The 18,149-nt window shown below is 36.0% G+C and overlaps 1 pseudogene; it reads left to right on the forward strand.

The window, feature by feature from the left end:
• The window catches only part of LOC112322593 (peroxiredoxin-2 pseudogene), a 42,849-nt pseudogene extending 27,309 nt beyond the window's left edge, over nucleotides 1-15,540 (forward strand).
• Nucleotides 15,541-18,149: the final 2,609 nt, after the last annotated feature.

Raw genomic sequence — 18,149 nt, forward strand, 5'->3', positions numbered from 1 at the left:
CAATATTAAAAGGAACAAGATGGGGAGCTTTCACTACATTGGTGAAGCTTATTACAATACTTTCTAGACTAGTATGATGGAAGAGGAAGAAACTGGGAGGTGCAGGCTCAAAGTCTTTTAATAGTCTCTATAATTATGTGCATGCTACACCCCAAAATTCACAGAATATTTGCTATTCTGATCTTAGTTTTAATAAAAAAAATCAGAGTAAATAACTTTTATTACCATACTAGTCAGTTTTTACTTAACTTTTTGTTCTTATATTCAACAGATCTATCTATATACCTCTTTCTAGCTTTCTACCTATCTACCCACTGAGCATTGAATTGAAACATGGTAAAGCTACATCTGGTTCCTTTGATCAATGCCTTGCTGATCTCTGCTTTTGCTTGCCTGGGTTTGGGTACCTAGATTATCTTTAAAGTAGATCATCTCTGGTTTGAATTTGTGACCTTCAAATGCACTCAACATTTGATCATACGTGGTATTTCTGAAAATTAGAATAAAAGGGGATTAACTTCATGCCACCTACTGCATTTGTATCTCGAGCAGATTTGAAGCTAAATTGTAAAAGTCAGTGGGTGATATATAAGTTCAGTGTGATGCTTCACTCGTTGTTTCTTTGTCTTCAACACTGAGAGTCCTAAGTATTTGAAAATTAATGCAAATTATGAGAAGTATTAATAAATTTTCTAAGACTATTTTTGGTAAACTTGTAGGTTTACACATATTGAATACCATTAAAAGGAAGAAATTGCAATTATTTTGTTGAATTTATTAAAGCTTTCCAAAAGATGATATAAGAGATGGAATTCAAAGAATTGAAATGTGTTTGTTTAATTGAATTTGAAAGCCTGAGTATGGTGTGGTGGTTCTGGGCTCCAACAGATGAGTGAAACTCCTTTGCTCACATGAAGTTATTTCATGAAATAAGCCTTTAGATTTTAACTAATTTTAGAAGAAGAACCAGAAGACTTTTTTTTAAAAGTTGGGGAAGAATGATGACTTAGAGGAAGAGAAAAAATTTTAATTTGGAGAGAAAATTATCACCTAGAAACATTAAACCTAACAAACTTAGTTGATATTTGTGGCAGTGGTTTCAATGTTGAGTACAAAAAGACCCCATATTTAGCTATTGATTTCAAATAAGAGAGGAATTACAAAATCTAGAAGTGATATTTCTTGAAGTATTTTCATTTACTCAGCAAACATTTATTAATTGTTACTATTTACCAGGCAATAAGTAGAACATTTCTTGTCAAAGATCTCTTAGAAGAGCTCTGGGAAGTGTTAGGAGGTGGCCAGGAGACTAGTAACTTCTTCCAGGGTGAGGATGGGCAAAGAAGGGACATTTAACTTGAATGTTAAAGTTAGGGACTTAAGGAGTAGCATATACTTTCCTGGCTTTCTGAATTACCCACACTTATTGTCTCCTGGCTGCCCTGGCCTTCCCTGACCACCAGATTTGAGAGACTCCTTCTCAGAGCCTCTGCAATGCATCTTCCTTGGAAAGCCTGGTGAGCAGACAGCTTTGCCAGTGAGGTGGGAACAATGCCCTGGGGGCCTCTATGGATCTTTAGTTCTTATTCTCTGTAGTGAAAAAACCCCTTTCTGTGAATGTTCCTGAGGTAGTGCTGTTAATTTCTTCCTGTGGTTGGCCATATGCAAATTATCTAAACCTCAGGGGTTAGTAATTGACTAGAAGGTTTTTTCTATTGTTGTTTTTCATCTTTGTTTGCTCTGAGGTTTTATGATCACTAATGTTCTATAATAGAAGGAAGTCACTTAAGGGGCACCAGGAAACTCTTCTCACTTAAGTAATAAACCAGAGTATGGAAGAACACAAAGGTATAGAAACTCATTTAGAAATAAGCATCCATCTGTACATTTGCATTAACTCAAATAATGTTCCTCTGTTTAAAACTGGACTTAATGTGCATACTTCTCAATACAGGGAAATGATTAAACACACACCTTCTTTTTCCATGCTGTTATGCTTTTTTCTTTTTCTTTTTTTTTTTTTTTTTGATAAATAGACAACCTTTAATGTGCATAGAAAAAGGTGTAAAAGGAAAATGCATCATACTTTTCATGGTAGGTGGCTGGGCAGACAATGGATATAGAGTAAAAATATCACTTATTTTAATCACTTCCATTAATTTATAATTTATACTATTTTTTTCTATTACTGCTTTTATTTATTTATTTATTTATTTTTAAAAATTAATTTATTTATTTTTATTCAGTTCCAATTGTCTGCATTTTCTCCCCTTCCCTCCACCCCACCCCAGCCAGTCCCACCTCCCTCCCCCACCTCTACCCTCCCCCTTGATAGGTGCTTTTTTCTTTATCACATTTCATTTCTTGGCCAAGGCCTCATTTTTTTTTTTTTTACCATTTTAAATAGACTTTATTTTTTTTCAGTGCAGTTTAGGCTCACAGAAAAATTAAGCTGAAGTATGGAGAGTTCTTATACAATCTCTGCCTCTTTCACTATCAAGCTCCCCCACTAAAGAGCCACCTTTGTTAGCTGGTGGGCCTACACTGACGTCATTATTACCCAGTCCACAATTTACATTTGGGCTCATTCTTGGTGTTGTGTGGATTTTGAGAAATGTATAATTTTGTAGTATCATGAAGAGTAATTTCATTGCCGTAAGATCCTTTGTGTTTTACCTATTCGTCCCTCCCTCTCCTTTATACTCTTTTGTTTTAAGTCATATTCATGTCAGTGTGTGGTTAAAATTTTCATTTGTCCTGCAGACTTGAATGTGCATCAAAATATATAAAGAATACAAGAGCAAGACACTATAATACATATTTATCCAAGTCAAAAGCTTCATGATATATATTATTATTGTTGTTCATATTATAGTGCTATTTTTAGTAACAAGGTGCAGTATGTGGAACTTCAACACTGTGTAAGTGCTCTATTGTATTTAGGTTAGTCCCTCAAGCCTTTCTGAAAGTTGTCAGGAGTAGAGAATATAAATACTGCTTTATGAAGTAAACAGACAAATCTGTGTCAATTTCTAGAACAGATTTTTGTTTTAACACAATAATAAATTACCTCCTTTATTATTTGTCACAATAAAAACTTACCTGGTATCTGGGGCCAAATATCTTTCACTGAAAGAAACCACCTGCATTTGGATCAAATCATTTTGGGGGCTGTGTGTGTGTGCACGAACTTGTTTGTATGTGTATGTGTTTGTGCGTGTATTAGCACCTTTTAGCATCTGAGATCAAAATAAGGAAGGAGCCAGCTGGAAAGTGGGCAGGAGAGAATTGCAATGAATTTATTTTTTCATGATGGGGTGGGGGAAAGAACCAGTAGAGACACGGCAGAGCCAAAATCATAAAGAAATAAAATAAATGTCAGGTAGAGGGCCAACACACAGGTGAGGGAAGAATCGGGTCATTTTGGAGGATTGTGGTGAAAAGTGACATCAGGGTTCTCATGGCAAAACCAACTTCTTTTTTCTCTAATGAGGACCTGAAAACTCCCGAGCAGTGATACATTTCTGTTTAGTAACTCAATGACTTTTTCTTCCCCAGCTGAGAAATAGAGGACTCTCTACTCATTAATTTATTTGATTTTAACCAAGGTCAGGAATCTGTTAATTTATACAGAGTGGTTGAATTTTTTTTTTACTTCCTCTGGTCTGTTCATAACGGTGGAATTATTTCAATTTAAGTAAATCAGTCTAGGATTCTTGATTTAACCACCTCACTGGGAAAGCCTTTGCAAACCTTTCTCTGGTGAGCAGAGGGGTTTGATGGATTAAATGTCAGATTTTAGTCTATTGATGATAATGGAATAAACTGGTCTTCTATAATAAATCTCTTCTGGGAGCCAAACAAAGCACAGACATGATAAGAAACCAAATAAAAGTATAGCATTAACATCGAACTACAAGCTTGCCACATGTTCACATATTTTAGAGAGTATTTATGTTTCTCACATTAACCAAAGTTGAGTTCATCGGTCTATTGCAAATTTGTACAACCCACCTTTCTTCTTTGATTAAAGGGGAAAAAATTTCCAGTAAATAAGATAATTGGATAATTATTATCTATTGCTATGGTGCTAGCAGCATGATCTTTTTTTTGTCTGTGTGGGATGAGGGGTAAAAATTGTTTAACAACATATGTTAATATTCATTCTTTTATAATAATACAGCTTTTATTAGAATGGCAAGAAATGGGAAATGGAGCTTCTGAAAGGGTCTGATGGATTCTTACCAGATAAGTAAAGGGCAGACATGAATAATTACACTCCAAACACATGGTTTTCGTGTTTCTTGATATTCCATTCTCTTGATATATCTTTGAATTTTAACTATCACTCAGAAATATTTGAGTGAGAAAGCTAGGGTCTTGGGAGTGTCAACTTAAGCTCCTTAGGAAGTGACAAGGATTTTAAACTGTTGGCTAGGTTGTAGGAGACAATGCATAGAATGGTACTTGAATGAGAAGGCAAAGGCACTGTTAAGAAGGATATTTTGGATTAGTGGAACATTTAACCTTAGAGATAGGAGAGAACTCAATCTCCCAGCTTGCAATATATATCAAAAGTTTGAAGGTGACAAACAAAATAGGACCAGAGGCATGGATACAAGGAACAGACCTACAGATTTCAGAGGGGAGGGGGATGAGGAAACTGGAAGAGATTAGCCAAAGAACATACATGCATGTGTGCAGAGCCCATGGACCCAGACAACAACGTAGTCAAGACTGGGGCTGGTCCTGGGTAGAGAGGGGCAAAGGGGAGAAAATGGGGGACATCTGTAATAGTGTCAAAAATTTAAAAATTAATGAAAAATAAAAGATGAAAAAAGCTCATAGACACAGACAACTGTATGGTGATTACCAGAGGGAAAAAGGGGTGGGGGCAGGTAAGAGAGGGTAAAGGGGGGATAAAAGGTGATGGAAGGAGACTTGACTTGGGGTGGTGAGCATACAATATAATACAGAGCTGATGTTTTATGGAATTGTACACCTGAAACCTATATAATTCAACTGATCAATGTCACCCTAATAAAATCAATTAAAAATAGTGTGAAGATATGACATGAAAGTTCATTGCAATGTAAATAGCACCTTCTCACTGGGTCCTACTTTACCTCTCAGAGGACTATACACATTCCTTTTCTGAATCTTACTAATCAAAATTTAGTATGTAACCCTATGGAGTAGCTTTGAATTTTAAAAAGATGACTTTAGCCATTTAGCACCCCCTAAGTAAGAGGAATGAGCTGAAATTGTAGAATGACACACGTTAGGAATGCTATTTTAAGTCAGGATTCCATCTTTAATACTATCTTGGTTGAACTTTAACGTCATTTAGTCACTTACATTTTATTCAGAACTTTTCCTAGGCAACTCTCACTGAAGTTTCTTGCTGTCCGTATCTTACTTCTTTCAGATTTTTATTTTACACTTTTAATTAGGCTTACTGATACTTGACATATACCAAGTAGAGAATGAGTCCGGTTTCCATCAAGGGTCCTTTGGGAACTCCTGACATTTAGTTATGTTTTAAGAATGTGTGCTTATGAATTTGTTTTCCTCCTCAGAGTCAGAAATAATTGGCCAATAGTCTTAATATTTGTAATTATTTTCATGCAAGTCTTAGAATCTCAGAGGAAGAGAGGATGTAAATATTCATTATATTTAAACTTAGTTATAATGTTATTTATTGATTGTGATCATTAATAACTTTAAATAATAGCAAACAATTTGTATTGTTTTTATTAATATAAATTTAAAAGTCACCTAATAAATTTTCTAAATGTCTTTGCCAAACAAAATTTATAAAGAAGGATACTAAAATAAGTTCTCAAAAGAGTGGTATTTTTTGTAATATTACTTTTCATGGTTAAATTGCTTAAAGCTACATTATTTGAAAGCCAAACATTTTAAAAATTCTCTTCTGGTTTAAAAGGAAGTTAAAGTAGAAAGTTGCTTTGAGTTTTAAAAATACATAAATATTTTGTTCAGAGTTCCAGTTTGTTCTCTCCCACCTTTTGTACTTTAAATTGCTCTTTTGCATTTTAAGATCATCCTGTATGAACACACATGTAGAATGTTTTAATTAAATACTGTGTTGCAAATCCAGAATTCAGGATGAGATGCCGAGGGGTGTTGTTTGGCTTTGACCCTACAGTGCTAGCTCACTATCACACATGGGATACATTTTAATCAGTTTGGTTAGTGACCTCAATCATTAAAAAATCATTTAATATTATTCTTGTTGACAAAAATATTTGACAGAATTAATAAGATTTCTGGCTTATTATAGATCCAACTCAACTCTTTTGGGAACTGTAAAACTTGTAAAATTATCTTATAAGCATAAATTCTCATAAATGAAATGGATTTCATATAATGAAATTCATTATATAATTTTTAAACTGTACACTTTAAATGGCAATTTTAGCCCTTTTAATATTAAAGATAACTCATAAAAATAGAGGTGGGGGGTTGCATTTCCAATAAAAAATACAAGATGAAGAATAGAAATAAAAATGTAAGTTGTTAATATTAATAAATCTGTAATATGTTATATATAAGTAGTTCCCATATTTTACTATATTATGCACCTTTCTCTCAAGTTGTTTCCTATTTTAACTAAATATATGACAATGAAACCATGAAATTTCCTTAGTTGTTTGAAAGATGAGCTTTCCTCAATTTACAATAGCCAAGTGCTCTAAACAACCTAAATGCCCATCAGTAAATGAGTGGATCAAGAAACTATGGCACATTTACACAATGGAATTCTACACAGCAGAGAGAAAGAAGGAGCTCCTGCCCTTTGTGACAGCATGGTTGGAACTGGAGAGCATTATGCTAAGTGAAATAAGCCAGGTGACGAAAGACAAATACCATATGATCTCACCTATAAGTGGAACCAAATCGACAAAACAAGCAAGCAAAATATAACCAGAGACATTGAGATTAAGAACTGTCAGTAACCAGAGTGGGGTGGGAAGGGATAGAGCGGGGGGGAGGGGGAAGAGTTTTCAGGAACATGTATAAAGGACACAGGGACCAAACCAAAGAGGGGCAGGGTCAAGGTGGGAAGTGCAGATGGCTGGAGTGGGGGGAGTGGTTGGAGGAAAATGGAGACAATTGTACTTGAACAACAATTTAAAAAATGTTAAAAAAATACAAAAAGAAAAATGTGCTTTTCTTTCCATAGCTAGTACACATTTAGTGAAGGAAAAAATTGTGTTAGAAAACCCAATTCAGTCAAATTTGTATACATGTGGTATTATATGGGAGGAAAAGTAGCAATTAAGGATTTGTTTCAATGAATTAGAACTTCTATGAGGGAAAAATCAATCACACATTTGCATTGTGGAAACAAGCTGGATTTTTAAACATTAAACATTCCTTAAATACTCGTTAAATAGAAGACTATATTTTCTAGTCCATTTGATATATCTCCATGAGTGTCTTCATATATCATAGAGAAAAATCTTGGAATCGTTTAGTCATTTATTCCACAAATATTTATTTACAACCAATCACTTTTATAATGCCTAGAGATATTACAATAGATAAATTAGATGAAATATTCCTGCCCACATAGGGTGTACACAATACCAAAGTGAGACTAACAATTAAAGGTTTATATGTATGTTTGTATTGTACATATATGTATTATATATATATTTATAAATAAAACATATAGTTCATTAAGTATTATGAACATAAATAAGATAATGTTTATCTTCCCCCCTAAATTTGTATGTTGAGCCTTAATCCCTAATATGAGGGTATTTGGAGGTGGGATCTTTGAGAGGTAATTAGATTTAGATGAGAATGGAGTCCCATGATGGAATGGGATTTGTGTCCTTATACAAAGAGGAAGAGAGACAAGAGTTTCTCTCTCTCTCTCCCACACCCTTTCACTTCCCCTGCAATTTAGGGTGCAGAAAAAAGGGGGCCATCTGAAAGCTAGGAAGAGGATTCTTACCAGGAACCCAAACAGTTGGCATCTTGATATTAGACTTCCCAATCTTCAGAACGTGAGAAGAAAATTTTTTTTTTTAATGCCACTCAGTCTATGATGTATTTTGTTGCAGCAATCTGAATTGACTAAGACAGAATGGAAAGTGAAAAATGTTATGGAGATCTTGGAAGACCTAACTGAAAAGATGATGTTTAAGCACACTTTAGAAGTTCAGGGAGTGAGTCATTATCTTTGAGCAGAGTATTCTCTGCACAGGGAATCACAGTGCGAGGGCCTGGAGAGGAAAGATGCCTGTCTGGATCCCAGAGCAGCAGAAGGTCAGAGTGACTGGAACAGTGAGAGCAAGCACAAGATTGTTAATAAATGAGTTCAAAGAGATAAATAGTGTCCTAACTTGGGTAGGAAATGAAAGGACATTTTAGAAACCTTGCATTTTGCTCTGAGTGAAACGAAAAGTCATTGGAGGGTTATGAGCAAAAGAAGGAAATGCTGTGAATTAAATTTTAATAAGATCATTCTTGCTCTGTGGGGAACATATTGGCAGAATTGGAACAAGGGAGAGAAGAAACAGGGAAACCAGTACATGATAGTGACTTTGATAAGTGATAGCAATAGAAGCTGTAAGAAGGAATTGAATCGTGGCTATTACATTTTTGTAACAGGCTGATAGATTGGATGTAACCCTTGAGAATAAATGAAGAATAAGAGATTACTCTAAATTTATTTCTGTAGGCAATTGGATGGAAGTAGCTCCCATGACCTGAAATGGGGACGTCTATAGGATGCAGATTTTGGGGAAAAGAAAAGTAGGATTTTTTAAGGAGATACTAAATTTGAGATACTTATTGGGCAACCAACTCTAAATCTATAATAGGTCATTGGGCAGAGAATTATGAAGTGCAGGGGAGGGATAAGAGGCACGTATGTGATATTTAAAACATGAGATAGATTGTAATCCCTAAATAACTGGTTATCGCTAGAAAAGTCCAGGACTGCACTCTGAAGACACTTCAGTATCAAGCGGCCAGGGATAAAATCAGCAAAGAAGAGTGAGTAGCCAGTGAAGAAGCAGGAAAGACAAGTGAGTGTAATATCTATTTCTGAGCTCTCTTTTTTGTTGCAGTTATCTATATGTCTATGCATTTTCCAATACCACATTGCTTTTCACAATTCCTTCCTACTTAGTCTTAAACCAACTAGTTCGAGACCTCCAGCTTCGTTTTATTTTTCAAAATTGCTCCAGTTCTTTTGCTTTTTCAATACATTATAAAATCAGCTTTTGTTTTCTTCAAAAACCTGCTTGAATTTGGACTAGAATTTTATTTTATTTCTCAATAAATTATGAAAGAACTGACATCTTTATTATATTGAGTCTACCACTTCATGAACATGTATATTTTACTATTTATGAAGACTTGTTTTGATATCTTTCATCAATGTTTTCTAGTTTTCAGATAAAGATTTCACATGTATTTTGTTAGATTTATACTTAATTAGTTCATGTTTTTAAAGCTATTATGGACAGCTTTTTTCAAATTCCAAATGTTTATTACTATATATTATATATTTTGTTATTTTCTTTGAGTTTTTTTTAAGTAGACAATAGTATTGTCTGTGGTAAAGATGATTTTGTTTTGTCCTTTCTAATTTGGATGTCTTTATTTCTCTCTCTTTACTAATTGTGCTGACTAAGACTTTCAGTCTTATGTTGAATAGAAATGATTGAAGCATATATATTTGTTAAATATCATTGTCCTATTTCTGATTTTTTTGGAGGGGTGCAAAGGGAATTATTCAGACTTAACATCATTAAATATTATGTTTATTGTAGTTTTTCCAAAGATGTCCTTATTAGGTTGAAGCAGTTCCTTTTATTTCTAGCTTGCTGAGAGATTTTATTATAAATGGATATTATGTTTTTTCAAAAGCTTTTTATGCATCTTTTGAGATGATCTTATAGTTCTTTTTCGATATTCTGTTGACATAGGATACTACATTGAATGATTTTTAAATGTTGAACCAACCTTGCATTCTGGGATAAAACTACCTGGTCATGATGTATTATCATTTTTGTACATTGCTGGATTAGATTTGCTAATTAGTTGAAACATTTGCATCTACTTTCATGGGGGATGGTATGCTGATTTCTTTTCTCCTCTTTCCCCAAGTGTCTTTATCTGGATTCTATGGCTGGTTAATGCTTGCCTCAGTAGATAAGTGGGGAAGTATTTTGTCTTTTATTTTCTGGAATTATGTGTATTTTGTCATGTCATCTTTAACTGTTTAGTAGCACTCATCAGTGAAGCCATCTTGGTGTTTTCTCTGTGGGAAAGATTTAAATTATGAATTAAATTTTAATAGTCAAAGCTTGAGCTTTGGCAGTTTGCATCTTTTAGTGAGTCAGTCCATTTAATCTAGTTTATCAAATTTAATAGCATGGAGTTATTTATAAAATTTCCTATTATTCTTTTAATATATGTTTTATATATAGTGTTATTCCTTTTTCACTTCTGATATTAATTCATGTTTTCTGTTTTTCTTTAAAAAGTATCACTATAGATTATTCATAAATAATATTTGTATCAAAGAACCAAATTTAATTTTCTTTGATTATCTCTATTGTTTTCTATCTTCTATTAAGTGAGTCTTGACTTATTTTAATTTTATTATTCTTGTTTTAGATTTAATTTACTCCTCTTTTTTTAGGTTGGAAACTTAGATCACTGATTTGAGATCTTTCTTTTCTAGGATCAGCATTTCTTTCTAAGTGCTGCCTTAGTTTGATTGATCATGTTTTGATATGCTGTACTATCATTTTAAATTCTTTCAGAATATTTTCTATTTTTCTTGTGGGTTTGTTTTTTAGCCTATGGGTTAGTTAAAAACATGTTGTTTCCAAAATTTGGGGGATTTTTGAGATATTATTCTGTTATTGATTTTTAGCTTCTAAATTCCATTATATTTAAGGAACCTACTTGGTATAATGTCAAGTTTTTAAAATTTGTTGAAATATGTTTTATAGTTCAGAATATGGTTTATACCAGTGCATGTACAGTTGCAAAAATGTACATTCACTCACTTTTACTCACTTCATTATTCTGGCACTTTTTATTTCTTTGTGTAGACCTGTTTACATCTAGTATCCTATTCCTGCGTGGAGAAATTCCTTTAAATTATGTTTCATAGAAAGTCTAAGTTTTTGTTGGTCTGTAAGTCTTTCTTTAACCTCCAGTTATGAAAGATATTTTTGATGACTGTAAAATTATAGGCTGATTTTTTTCTTTCAGTCCATTAAGGTGTCAATTATTTATCTTCGAGCTTGTATAATTTTGGTAGAGATATGCCTTCTAAGTAGTTCACTTGTTCCTTTGTATGTGCTGTTTCTTCTCCCATCTCATAGCACTCTTCAGATTTTCTTTTTGTTTTTGTTTCCAACAGTTTGATTGCGATGTGTCTAGAAAAGTGTGTGTTCATGTGTACAATATTTATCCAGCTTTTCTTGAGATTCCCAGGACTGTAGTTAATTTCTCAGGCATTACCTTTCAGTTATTTCTTTTTTGTTCTCTCCCTTCTCCTTATAAATTTTCCATTATAATATATTAGACTATTTATAGTCTCATGGTGCATGGATTCTCTGTTGTTTTATTCATTCTTCTTGTTTTTCTCTCTTAATACTTCAGGTTTTTACTTTGTATTGTATTTAAGTTAATTGACTCTTGCTTTTGCTGTGTTTACTGTTAAGTCCATCAAAGGTATTCTTCATCTCTATTATGTTTTTTTGTAGTTTTAAATTTGATTGTTTAATAGTTTCCATATATCTGCTGCATTTTTCCCTCTGTTCATGCATGTTGGCAATCTTTTCCACTAGATTCTTTGATATATTTATCATTATTTTAATTATTTTATTTTTTCATTATGCTTTAACTTCTTTGCCAGTTCCAACATGAAAGTCATCTTTATGTCTGTATCTGTTGACTGCCTTATGCCTTGATGATGAGCTATTTTCTCTTGCTTTTGGTATATTTCTCCATTTTTTATTGACTTGGACATTATATATAGAAGAAAAGTATAAACTTAAATATGAAATATTTATATCTTGAAATAGGCATATCTCACCTTCTCTCAGGCTATGAATATGGAATATTAGATTAATCAAGTCAGTAATTGATCTGGGTTTGGGCTCTATTGTTGCTATAGTTGCTATACTGTAGATAGCTGCTGACCTCACATTTCTTCTGCAGTAGTGTCCTGCTAACTTGTGTTTAGTGTGGAGCCTGAGGTGCTGGAGGGAGAGGTGTGCTCAGTGGTTCTTTTTCACTCTCAGTTTTGATTTCTAAATTCCTGAGCAACAGAGGAGGGCTTTCTCCACATTCTAGCTCTTTGCCCAACAGTATACTGATTTGAGTGTTATTCAGTGTTGGATTTGTCGTGAGAGCAACTAGATGCTTTTGATTCTCTTGTTCCCGTATCAGGTTGGCTATGTGCTTCTGGGTCTCGAGGGTGACAGTTGCTCAGTGTTTCTGTGCTTCCTCAGCATGGCAACCACACCCTGCCTTGTATCTATGGGAACAGAGTGGGTGCATGATGGTCTTACTTAGGAAAGAGTTTGTGCAGACCTCTGTAAGATCCTGGGCCTAAGCAGATTTCTTGTCCCTTCCTCAAGAATAGGTCTTCTTTGCTTCTACTCTTTCCTCTGAAGCAATGTATCTTTTCTTGGAATAACTGACATGAGAGTTTTCTATTTCTCCCCAGTGGTAGGCTGATTTTGCTTATGACTAGGTGTAATGTAGGTGGTAAAGGATGAGCCAGAGGATTATCAAATCCCTTCCACCACACAAGACAGGTAGTTTTTGCTTCTATCCATTGACTGTGGTTTACCTTTGCCTGGGCTTGAAATGTGCAAGGGATTTCTGCCCTTCCTCTGGCACCTTGAAGCTATTGGTGCCTATGAAAGAAAAGTGTAGGAAAGAAGATGGGGTTTTGTTTGTGCCCCACCAGGGCTCTCTCTCAGTTTTTCCCTGGCCCTGATCTCTCTTGTGAGTACCAGGTGGGGGTCAGAAGAAAACAGCTCACAGTGAGTGCAGTCTCAGCTTGTGTCTGAGGGTTTGAGGAATGCTAGCCCTCACTTGGTCTTTAAGAACTTGTTAATATTATATCTACTTGCTTCTAACCCACTCTGATGATGGAGGCTCTTCCTCTTGTGCTCTGCCAGAGTGCATTACTCCACACACCTCCCCTCACAAAGGCTCTTTAGTCTGGTATTCAGTTCATCTGGTTGCCTTGCAAACAGCTTTTTAATGGGCTCCAGTAAAGTTATGAATTTGTAGATTATCTAGCTTTTCCTCCTCATTAGGGTGCAAGTAATGTTCTCTTGTGACTTTCTACATCTCACTTGGATGTCTATAGTCCTTTCAAATGTGCACTGAGGTTCCTACCTTTCCAAGTAGTTTTAAAAGAAAGAATATCCTGTGCAAATCCACCATAGATTTGCAACATGGTGGTTATTGATGAGTTGAGAAGTGCGGTTTTATTGGAATGCTGATGAGTCAAGCTTGATTAGGTAGTTGTTCAAAAGAGAAAGAAGGGAGAAGAGCAGTTGAAGACCATGAGTTTAAATAAGTCTTGAGGATTTTTTTCCCAGAAAAGGGTAGGTGGGGAAATTCGGTAGCTGGCGATATGACTGACTAGGCAATAGTCTGTCGTGAGATATAGTGCTTCTGTGAAGGAGTTGGCATCTGCTTGGAGCATGGAGAATTTCTCTACAGAAAGAGGAGGTAAAACAGAGTATATAGGCACCAACACTGGTCGATGAGATGTGGTGGGGGAAACTTGTAGAGGTTCTTTTGTGATTGCTTCAGGTTCCCAGTACCATGTGAGTGTGAGAATGGGGAAGGAAGGGTTTAAGGTTTGAGCCTAGCTACAAAAGGGTGAATGAATAACCTAAGGATTGGGAATATGAATGGACTAGGATTTGCATAGATTTTCTACAACCAAAAGAAAAATAAGCAGAAACAACAGAGATAAAACTTTTCCTTATTTTTTGTGACTTTTCATCTATTATCCTGACACACAAATATATTTCATTGAAGTAGTCATTTTTTGTACTATGAAATACTAACACAAGTAATTGAAAAGTTATAATAAAGTAAATTATCTACTGATTTGGTACCATAAGGAAAAAACTGCAGAGAGGTTTATGATTCTGGCTCTTTAATGTTATGTAAGTATTGCCCTAGTATGACAATTTCCTCTGGTGCTAATGGTACGAATTATCTAATGAATATGGAAGCAGGAAATGGTTATGTTTATTGGCTTAAACCCCTTCTTGGCACTTTCAAATAGTATACTTAACTACTGTTAGTGGGAAACCCTTAGCAAATTCCCCAAATGGATTATGACACTTCTGGAACCACATGGTAATATCTTTTTCTTCTTACAGGAATCAAAGGTGATAATAGATTATGACCAATTTTCCTAAGCATGGTGCAGCAAGGTCAATATGACCTTTTCTAATATATCGAAATGCATATCTGCATTGAGGGAGAAGGAGTAACATCCACACATCATCTGCTCAGAGGCCTTCTGTTTAGGAATTCTCCTTGCTTTATTCCTATTATTATTTGTGTGTGTGTGTGAGATCAATGTGTTTGGGTACATTGGTAGGCAAGTGAATATTGTAATTGTACTTCATCATGAGTCCCAAATTTCGGTCTAGGAAAAGTAATAAAAGAATCACAATACTCCTGGAATATTTATTTAGTACTCCCTAAAACTTTGAGCTGTGATTTATATATTTGTCTGTGGGGGGGCGGGGGGGCACCCCTCTGTTATCCTCTTCCAAGACATCAAGTAAAAAAGTCAGGATATTATTTATATAATTAAAGATAACAGTCTCTGAGAATGTGAGTCAGCTAGTCTGCTTCTCTGTGCGTCCTACCCTTCCCCACGCAGCTTTCAGTCACGGCCTCTGGAAACGCTCACATCGGAAAGCCTGCCCTGGACTTCCAGGCCCCCTCTGTGGTGGATGGTGCCTTCAAGGAGGTGAGGCTCTCAGACTACAGAGGGAAATACGTGGTCCTCTTTTTCTACCCATTGGACTTCACTTTTGTTGCCCCATGGACATTATCGCTTTCAGTGAGCATACCGAGGACTTCTGCAAGTTGGGATGCCAGGTGCTGAGGGTCTCTGTAGACTCCAGCTCATCTACCTGGCTTGGATTAACAGCCCCCCGAAAGGAGGGAGGCTTGGGCCCTCTGAATATCCCCCTGCTAGCTAATGTAACCAGAAGCTTGTCCCATGATTATGGTGTGCTGAAGCAAGGTAAGGGGATTGCCTACAGGGGCCTCTTTATCATCGATGGCAAGGGTGTCCTTCGCCAGGTCCCTGTCGATGATTTGCCTGTGGGGAGCTCCGTGGATGAGGCTCTCTGGCTGGTCCGGGCCTTTCAGTACACAGATGAGCATGAGGAAGTCTGTCCCACTGGTTGGAAGCCAGGCAGTGACACGATCAAGCCCAACTTGGATGACAGCAAGGAATACTTCTCCAAACACAACTAGGTTGAGAAACAGGCACCAAGTTTGGGCTCTTGGCCCCTACCTGAGTGCCCTGTGCTGGTCCAGGAAAGGCCAGATCTGCGCCTTCATATTCCACAGTCTGTGACAGGAAAGGATTAGTCCTAGGTCTTTTCATATTCCTAGCTGAGTGGTGAATGGTGACCCATCCCTAGAGCCGCCAACCAGGCACAGGCCTAGAGGTGACCAATAAAGTATCAGGGACAAAAAAAAAAAAAAAAGATAACAACATTCAAGGCAATGCCTGGAAGTATCTAGAATAATGTGGATATTGCTTAACATAGTATTTGGTAGGGAAAAGGGACTGAGACCTTGGTTATTTCTTTATCTCATTGACTTGATATTTTCATCTTTAAAAAGAATTAAGGTCAGGCCTTTTATAGACAAGGGAATGTAAAATACCAAGTTTGGCAAAACCTGGAACAACTGTGCAAAGATAAATAGTTCAGTTCTTTTAATGTGTGAATACTTTGAAAAAATAATTTGTCAAAGAGTCAATAACTTGAAAACTTCAGCAAACATTTGAATTGTAGTGATCTTTGCATCACAACTGAGTTTCTCCTTGATTTAATCTCATCAGGTCCTCTGTGAGTGATGCATAAGATCACTCTGTGGAGCTGACCTCCACACCCTAACCCAACTCTCTCCACATATCATGCTCTGCTGTTTCTTTGCTGGTGGGCAGCTTAATTCAGTCACTTGTCAATCTCCTAAATCTACTCTTGATGTTAGCACTTTGTGCTCACATTTCATTATTCTTCATTCATACTATGGATTGAATGTTTGTGTCTCTCAAAAACTCATTTACTGAAGCCCTAATGTCATTGTATTTGGAGCTGGGGCATTTGGGGTACCTCCTCCATTGTCAGGAGGGCAGAGCTCTCATGATAGGATTTATGTCTTTGTTAGAAGAGGAAAAGAGCTAGCTGTCTCTCTGACATTGAGGATATTAAGAAGAAGAGGACCATCTATAAACCCGCACCAAGAACCCTACCATGCTGGCCCCCAGACTATAGAACCGTGAGAAATAAATGTTTGTTGTTGAAGACACCCAATCTATGGGGTGTTGTTACAGCAGCTCGAATGAAGGTTGTGGAGAACTCTGAAACCCTATCTTCCTGAACCCCTTACTACTCTAGAATATGACATGCATATATCATTCATGCAGGACACTTTCCTCTCTAACTTTCTTTTATTTGAGGAGCCTACCTAGTACCCATACTGAATGAAAGATCACATTATAAAGTTGATTTCCATATCTATTGGTAGTTAATGCTCAGAATTAAGTTCTTCTCTGGGATAGGCAGTGACTAAACACTGTGGAATTATTGTTTCTGCTAAAGTGGACAACAACTTTGTTTTTGGACACTTCAGCTTTTATGTTCTACACATTATTATTGACTAACTTCTCTGACTTGCTTTCTGTGCTCTGACTGATTCCGCTGTGTTGCAAGGGTTTGTCTTTGATCATTGTTCATGCACACATGTTACAACTCATCTGATTCTCTCACACAGTTTTTGAACCTAAACTTGAATCTCCTCATTTGTATTGGGCCAGCTTGGCTTCATTTAAGTAATATACCAACAACCTCTTCTAGAAGTTGCATACTTAGAGGCATGTCTACCAGGATTTTGAACGTGGATACACAATTTCTTTCAGATTTGTATTCATAAATCTTTAGTGTTATTAATTTGAAAGTATTTAGATTAATACATATCTGGATTAAATTCTAGATCTGCCACTTCAGAGTTATGTGACCTTGGACAAGTTGCTAACATTCTCTGGGCCTCAATTCCATCTTCTATAAATGTTTTATTTGTGATTAGGATTGTTTTGAGGAATAAGTAAGATATTTATATAAGGTTCTCAGTAGTGTGTGGCACATAATGTGTACAGTAAGAGCACAATACGTATTAGTTGTTACTAATATTTTTATATGGTTCTTTTAAATAAATAATGCTATGATGATAATATTGTGATAATGAAAATTAATGATAAAATATTGCAACAAGCAAGGTGTGGTAGGTGTTAGTTATCCACTAATATTTGGTTCTTATGGGGAACTGTTCCAAGCGTGGGAAATGTGGCCCAGCCCTCACTTGGAAAAGCCAGTGGGGAGTGAGGTTCGGCAAGCAGGACCCACACCCACGGATAGGTTCTTCTGTGGGGAATCAGGCCCTCATTGTACCTAGGCTGTTTTAAGACTTGCTTTTTGCTAAAACTTCCTCACCCTGAATTGAGGCAGCAAACGTTTACTGCATACCATTAAAGTAACTTCCTAAAATCTATGCTAAACCTTCCAAGGACAAGTGTAACCAGCTTAACCACTTTTCCCTTTACATTTGCAAATATCCTTCCTCTTTTATGTAATCAGCAACACCCTCTCTTTTGTTTTCTGTAACCGCCTAAGGCGAACCTGTGCATAGTAAAGGAGGATCATTCTCAATGTAATGTGTCCAGAAAAGCAATAAAAGCCTGTCAAGGCAAGGGTCAGGATGCTCTGCTCTTGAGAGAATGGCCGTGCGTCCCTTTTCCTCCACAGGACTCGGTAGTCTGTGTGTATTTGTCTATTGCCACCACAACACAGGATCCT

This window comes from Desmodus rotundus, chromosome 10 (genome assembly GCF_022682495.2).
Source record: "Desmodus rotundus isolate HL8 chromosome 10, HLdesRot8A.1, whole genome shotgun sequence".
Taxonomy (NCBI): domain Eukaryota; kingdom Metazoa; phylum Chordata; class Mammalia; order Chiroptera; family Phyllostomidae; genus Desmodus; species Desmodus rotundus.